Source organism: Rhincodon typus, chromosome 4 (assembly GCF_021869965.1).
Source record: "Rhincodon typus isolate 14 chromosome 4, sRhiTyp1.1, whole genome shotgun sequence".
Lineage (NCBI taxonomy): Eukaryota > Metazoa > Chordata > Chondrichthyes > Orectolobiformes > Rhincodontidae > Rhincodon > Rhincodon typus.
Genome location: NC_063335.1, coordinates 37002449 through 37008910, shown reverse-complemented (window position 1 = coordinate 37008910; position 6462 = coordinate 37002449). Strand labels below are relative to the sequence as shown.

At 42.5% G+C, this 6462-nt stretch overlaps 1 protein-coding gene across 7 annotated transcripts in view; it reads left to right on the top strand.

Annotated features, from left to right (window-relative positions):
- The first annotated feature begins 1082 nt into the window (after window positions 1-1082).
- LOC109914209 (zinc fingers and homeoboxes protein 1) overlaps window positions 1083-6462 on the top strand; it is a 20256-nt gene continuing 14876 nt past the window's right edge. For 3 of the 7 annotated variants that reach the window (XM_048596380.1, XM_048596374.1, XM_048596375.1), the window contains exon 1: window positions 1083-1245. The gene's annotated coding sequence lies outside the window, so the exon portion shown is untranslated. Of the gene's footprint in view, window positions 1246-1267; window positions 1961-1983; window positions 2190-3467; window positions 3762-6462 lie in introns of those variants that run through there. The other 4 variants (XM_048596376.1, XM_048596377.1, XM_048596378.1 and 1 more) reach the window with 4 other exon arrangements.

Genomic DNA, 6462 nt, shown 5'->3' with positions numbered 1-6462 from the left:
TCAGGTAGTCCATTCCATGCTAATTAAGCTTAAACAAATACTTCCTTCTCGCCCTATTGGGTCCTTTGCCAAATTTCTGAAATTTGTCATACAAACAAAAACGTGGAGAAAAAAAAAATCAAGTCTGACAACACCTGCGGAGAAAGAGTAACAGTTAAGGTCTCGAACAAAAACAGAAATCGCGCAAAAAGCTCAGTAGGTCTGGAAGCATTTGTGAAGAAAAATCAGAGTTAACGTTTCGAGTCCGGTGACCCTTCAGATGCTGCCAAACCTGCTGAGCTTTTCCAGCAACTTTTTTTTTATTCCTGATTTACAGCATTCTCAGTTCTTTAGGTTTTTAGTTAAGGATTTAGAGTCCAGAATGACGCTATCTTTAATGTCACATTGGACTCTTTCCACCGATGCCGTCAGTCCTACTGGGCATCTCCAGCACGTTTCGTTTTTATGAGATAGTAGGAACTGCAGATGCTGGAGAATCTGAGATAACAAGGTGTAGAGCTGGATGAACACAGCAGGCCGAGCAGGAAGACTGACGTTTCGAGCCTAGACTCTTCTGAAGAAGGGTCTAGGCCCGAAACGTCAGCCTTCCTGCTCCTCTGATGCTGCTTGGCCTGCTGTGTTCATACGTTTCATTTTCATGTCAGATCTTCCAATATCTGCAGTATTTCACCTTTGTAAATTTGACAGCTGTACTGATAACCAATCTTCCTACCACCTGAAACCAGTTCCTCCTTATTCATTCTATTAAATTCCCCTTAAGGACCACTGCTGCACTAAAGCCGAGAATAGAAGACAAAGAACTGCTGATCGCAACTCAACTTTGAGAAACACTCGGCTGAACAGCTGCCGGTTGTCAAACCGGTGACGGCACTCCAGGAGATGGTAGTTCACGACAAGTCCTCACAAGGAATTGCTACAATTCGATTATCGTTTAATTACAGTATCTCATTTTACTGGCCTCGGCTTCAGCGGGCACTTTGTTACAGCAGTGTTTACCTTCCCCTTCGTGTCGAGGGAGAAAAGGAATGTTTTACAAAAGAAAAGCGAACCATGCCGATAAAGCCAAGCACAATCCAATTTACGGCCTATAGCAAAGTCGCGCTCCGATGACGTCAGGGCGTCTGCGTTGCCCTCTCTCCCGATATATTTATAAAAATTAATGTGTCGATTAATGAAAGAGGGATACCGATAAATCGGGAAGGTCGGTAGGAGAACAATGCGTTTCGAACGGTTTCGGGGAGTCAGGTATGCCGCCTCAGCGACCGGGGGGCGGGGGGAGAGAGAGAGAGAAAGAAATGGGCGCGACACATTGGGTTAAAAGGAAAGGCCGGTTGTAGCGGATGGGGAGGAGGTCGATGTTCGGTTCTTTCCCCACAAGTGGTACATGTCATCGGCAGATCCGCTGTCGGTTCGCCGCCCTGGCCGGTGGTCAGGATTCGACTGTTTGAAGGTGGCAGAGCTCGAGCTCATTGACAATCGGGGAGGGGGTCAGGGCGGGGGCAACAACCGTCACCCCCGCGCGATTGTCAGCTGCCACCACCTCGCGGAATCCTCCGCCCGCGACTCCGCCAGCACCCCCCTCTTCCTCCGCTCCCTCCCCCAATCGCCAGTGAAACGGCCCCCCGCTGGGCAGCCGCCGATAATAAGAAGAACAATAAGTTCGGGGATGCGGCGGAGAGTGTACCACCTCCAACCTTACTCCTGACAGGCAGGTACGTCCCCCGCCCATGGCTGGAAGACGTTCTCCACATCTTGTCCTTTCTCGGTGCTGGCTGCTCAGATTGCACCCGGTCTCCCTGACCGTGTGGGTGCGCTCTGTTTACAGCCTTCCATCCTTCCAAGTTGTTTACACTGAGGAGGTGGTGGATAGAGTTTAGTGTTTTCTATTCCACAAAAAAAACACTTGAGCATTGCAACGTGATCTGCTTAATTTTCCATCAAGGAGAGCTAAAGGAAGGAGGTAGGGCTGTTTCGTCATTTTTTCAAAGAGCTGGAACTAACACAAGGGGCCGAATAGTCTCCCTCTCTGTTATTTCTGTTTACAGAAAATATGTCCAGTTTGGAAATAATATATAACCCTTCTTCAATCTCTCTCTCTCCTTTAACATGCCCTCCTTAACTAAGTTGCCCTCATTGTCTCAGAGATAGTAGGAGCTGCAGATGCTGGAGAATCTGATTTTATTTCTCAGGTAATGCTACTCTGAAGCATCTTAAGATAATTAACAAAAAAGAAAACTATATTAATGTGATAGCAAGAACTGCAGATGCTGGAGTCAGAGATGACAAAGTGTAGAGCTGGAGGAAACTAGCAGGCCAGGTAGCATCAGAGGAGCAGGAAAGCTGACGTGTTGGGTCGGGACCCTTCTTCAGAAATGGAGTTTCTCACGAAGGGTCCTGACCCGAAATGTCAGCTTTCCTGTTCCTCTGATGCTGCCTGGCCTGCTGAGCTCCTCCAGCTCCACGTTTTGTTATCTATTGTGTTCTTATGCTAATCAAAGCAATTGAAGGGTCAGTACTTTCTAGAAAGAACATCCTAATGTCCTTGATAGCATTCCTCTGAAGCACCTTGGGACATTTTGCTGTGTTAAAGTGGCAAAATAAATGCAATCTCTTGAATGTTGAGCACTGGTCTTTTGCACCTGGCTGTAGGCCAGTTATTGGGCTAATGAAAATCAGTGAAGCCCTTTTTCGTTTTAACTTGCTTAGGGTTGGTTGAAGGTGTTTCGGTTTGGTTTGTTTTGGGACTTGCAAAAAAAATGTATAATTTTGAAGTGAAATTGCCGAAAGAGCTGTGCAATTCAGCAAAGCTGAAAGCCTTGTCATGATCTTTATGACTTCTCATTAGGCTAGAATGATTTCAGAACTTAACAAACCAAACCTTTCAAAACCAAATTGCATGTTTAATTTTTGTTTTAAGATTTCTAATTTTTGTCTCCGATATGAGTTTAATTGATCAAGTTAGAAAGTCAGAGCAGTGGCATTAACTCACCATGAATGTCAGTCTAAATGTTCATGAATATTTGACTACATTTTGTATGATCATTCAATTTCATGATTTATTTTCAAATGTGCAAATTCCAAGAATTCTTTTAATTTTAAAAAATTAATGAAGCAGACAGATAGGAATTCCAGATTTTTGTGATAAAAGTATAGACAGCCAATAAAAGAGCCAAATACAAGCATAAAACAGATGTAGAGATATTACTTGAGAATTTTTAAAATCCTAATCTAGCCAGGATGCAGAAAGCACACATTACACCCAAATGGTGAAGTACCAAAACAAGTTTGTGTCTAATTTCTTAGTTACTCTTCCTCCAGTTTTCTGTACTCTGTACTATATTTTTCCACCTGGTTTGTTCCTCACTCCTGAAGTGAGTACTTATCTCTTATCCAACAATTCTGTGCAGATTCATTCTTCTCTGGCTGTTGGTTTGTCTTTTTCTCCCTTTTTTTTGTTGTTTGTCTATAGGGTCAATTCATCCTATTGAATTTTGTGAATGATATTCCTCTGGGACTGGGTGTGTGGGATGTTAACTTACTATTGAGAAAGTCAGTGCATTTAGCTGTAGCCAGTGCGAGGCAAGCAGTCTAGGTTGGGATTATGCAAGCAGAAACAGTCTACTGGAACTGAGTAAAGAGAGAGAATGTAAGCGTTAGTCAGAACATAACAAAGGACTGAAAGCAGCTGTGAAACTCAGGACTGGCAAGAATGGCCTCAAAGGAGAGAGCAAGCAGCACAACCATGACTCAGGAAAGAGCAGGTACAAAGGAAGAACTTTATTCTTATCATTTTTATTTCTGAAAATGCCTTGCAGTTTTATGATTTCTTTTCAAAGCTGGATTAAAAAGTTTGGAAAATGAATGAAATTTACAGGAGAACCAAAGTAGTAATTCAGTCAGATCACTGAAAATGGTGTCTTTCGTGAGGTTCCAAGAATCTTGCAATGGTTCAGAGACTTTAACGCCTTATCCTGTGATTCATTTTTTTCTCAAATTCATTTTTCTCTTTGCTAGAACTTGAAAGTGCAGTACATATTGTTGAACCTCTGTTCATGTTTACTTGATGGGCTATGGTGAGAGTTAAGTTGAATATTGTAGTTGTTGTGTTGGTTGTACTTTTCATTCAATGCTAGCAATGGTCCTGCAGTCCAAAGAAATTCTAGGTTTAAATTTCTAGCCAAATGTTCACCTCTCATCCATTTTCCCTTGAAGAAAAGTTTTTGATTTCTCTCGTGATCTGAAATCTAACAGGAATTGTATCTCAACAGCCTGCATTATGATCCTGTCACTGTCAATATAGCTGTCGCCTAATGGCTAGGTTAACTGTGTTTGTGTTGGTACAGATGTACCTCTGGGAAGTGAACGTGGAATCTGTCAGTGCCATCAAGACCCATTGACAGCAGTTGATTTAAGATCCAGTTGAAGATTGCCTCAAACTAACCAGTATTCAACAAAAATGATGCTTCCAAACTGGATGATTGCTTGTGTGCCCTAAGCATTCACACATTTTGGTTAAACGTCAGAGAATATCTTTGTATTTTAGGGCTTTCCCATAATGGTGGCATGATTCATAGGCCATGTAAAGTGCAAGAATACCTTTATTGAATTGAAATGGTAGGGGTTGAGGCAGGCTGTACAGGTATTCAACAGCCTCACTGCATAAGAAGTGATACATTGGAGACAGAAGCAGTTACGGAAGTAGAATGAAGGGAGTTCGGGAGAATTTTGTAGTTGAATAAAGCCCGGCGTTATAGAGTCATAGAGATGTACAGCATGGAACTCGTCCATATTGTACCAGATATCCTAAATTAATCTAGTCCCATTTGCCACCATTTGACCCATATCTCTCCAAACCCTCCTTATTCATTTATCCATTCAGATGCCTTTTCAGTGTTGTAATTGTACCAGGTTCCACCACGTCCTCTGGCAGCTCATTTCTTACACGCACCACCCTCTGTGTGAAGAAGCTGCCCCTTAGGTCACTTTTAAACCATTCCCCTCTCACCTTAAATCTATGCCATCTAGTTTTGGACTTCCTACACTGGGGGAGAGACCTTGGCTATTCACCCTATCTATGCCCCTCATGATTATAAGGTCACCTCTCAGCCTCCGACGCTCCAGAGGAAATAGCCCCAGCCTATTCAGCCTCTCCCTATAGCTCAAACCTTCCAACCCTGGCAACATCTTTGTAAATCTTTTCTGAACCCTATAGCAAAGAGACCAGAATTGAACGCAGTATTCCAAAAGTGACCTAACCAAGTGTCCCATATAGCTACAACGTGACCTCCCAACTCCTCAATGCACTGACCAATAAAGGTGGGCATACCAATACGTCGTCTTCATTACCCTGTCTATGTGCGACTCCACTTTCAAGGAACTATGAACTTGCACTCCAAAGTCCCTTTGTTCGGCAACATTCCCCAGGACCTTAGCATTAAGTGTATTAGTCCTGTCCTGATTTGCCCTACCAAAATATAGCACCTCACGTTTATCTAGATTAAACGCCCACCCGCCACTCCTCGGCCCATCTGATCAAGGTCCCGTTGTACACTGAGATGACCTTTTGCTGTCTACTACACCACTGATTTTGGTGTCATCTGCAAATTTACTAACCATACCTCCTATATTCAAATCCAAATCCAAATCCAAATCATTTATATAGATGACAAAAAGCAGTGGACCCAGCACCGATCCCTACAGCACACTGTTGGACACAGGCCTCCAGTCCGAAAAGCAAACCTCTGCCTCCTAACTTCTAGCCAATTTTGTATCCAAATGGCTACTTTAAACTATCAAAGCTTTTAAAAAAAAAAAAAAAAAAAAAAAACACTTTTGGACCTCTTCTGGTCCCATGCTCTTGCTGAAATGGTTTGGCAAGAAAGCCATAAAGCTGTTGTCATGCAGTTGCCATTAGATTGTAGATATGTTGAAAGCGACAGAATCGCAATGCAGGGCTGCTGAGATATAACTCCTGTTGGGTTCCACATTACAAGGGAGAAGTCCACATTTTGTTCAAGGCCATGATAGGTCATGATAATCACCTGAACTTAAACTAATTATCTTCCCACTCTGAAGAGTGGGTTAAAAAATGATATTGCTGAAAGACATTGAAACCTTGGTGACTAAGTCTAACATCCAATTTTAACTGCTTGCTCAGAATTGTTATATAAAGGAGTAATTTTATGCACAGCACCTAAGCACTAGTACTTACAAGATGTGTTTAAATTCTTCGTATCTAGAGGGAAAATGAAAGCACCATATTGAACTTCTGAAATGGTAAATTTGACATAACTATCAATTCTCCAATTGATTTTCTTTTCTTGCAAGTGCATGTCCATTGGCAAGTCATAATATTTGCAAGATTGAAATTGAGAGCCCACTCTGAATAATTTCATAGATAGTAGGAGCTGCAGATGCTGGAGAATCTGAGATACCAGGGTGTGGAGCTGGATGAACACAGCA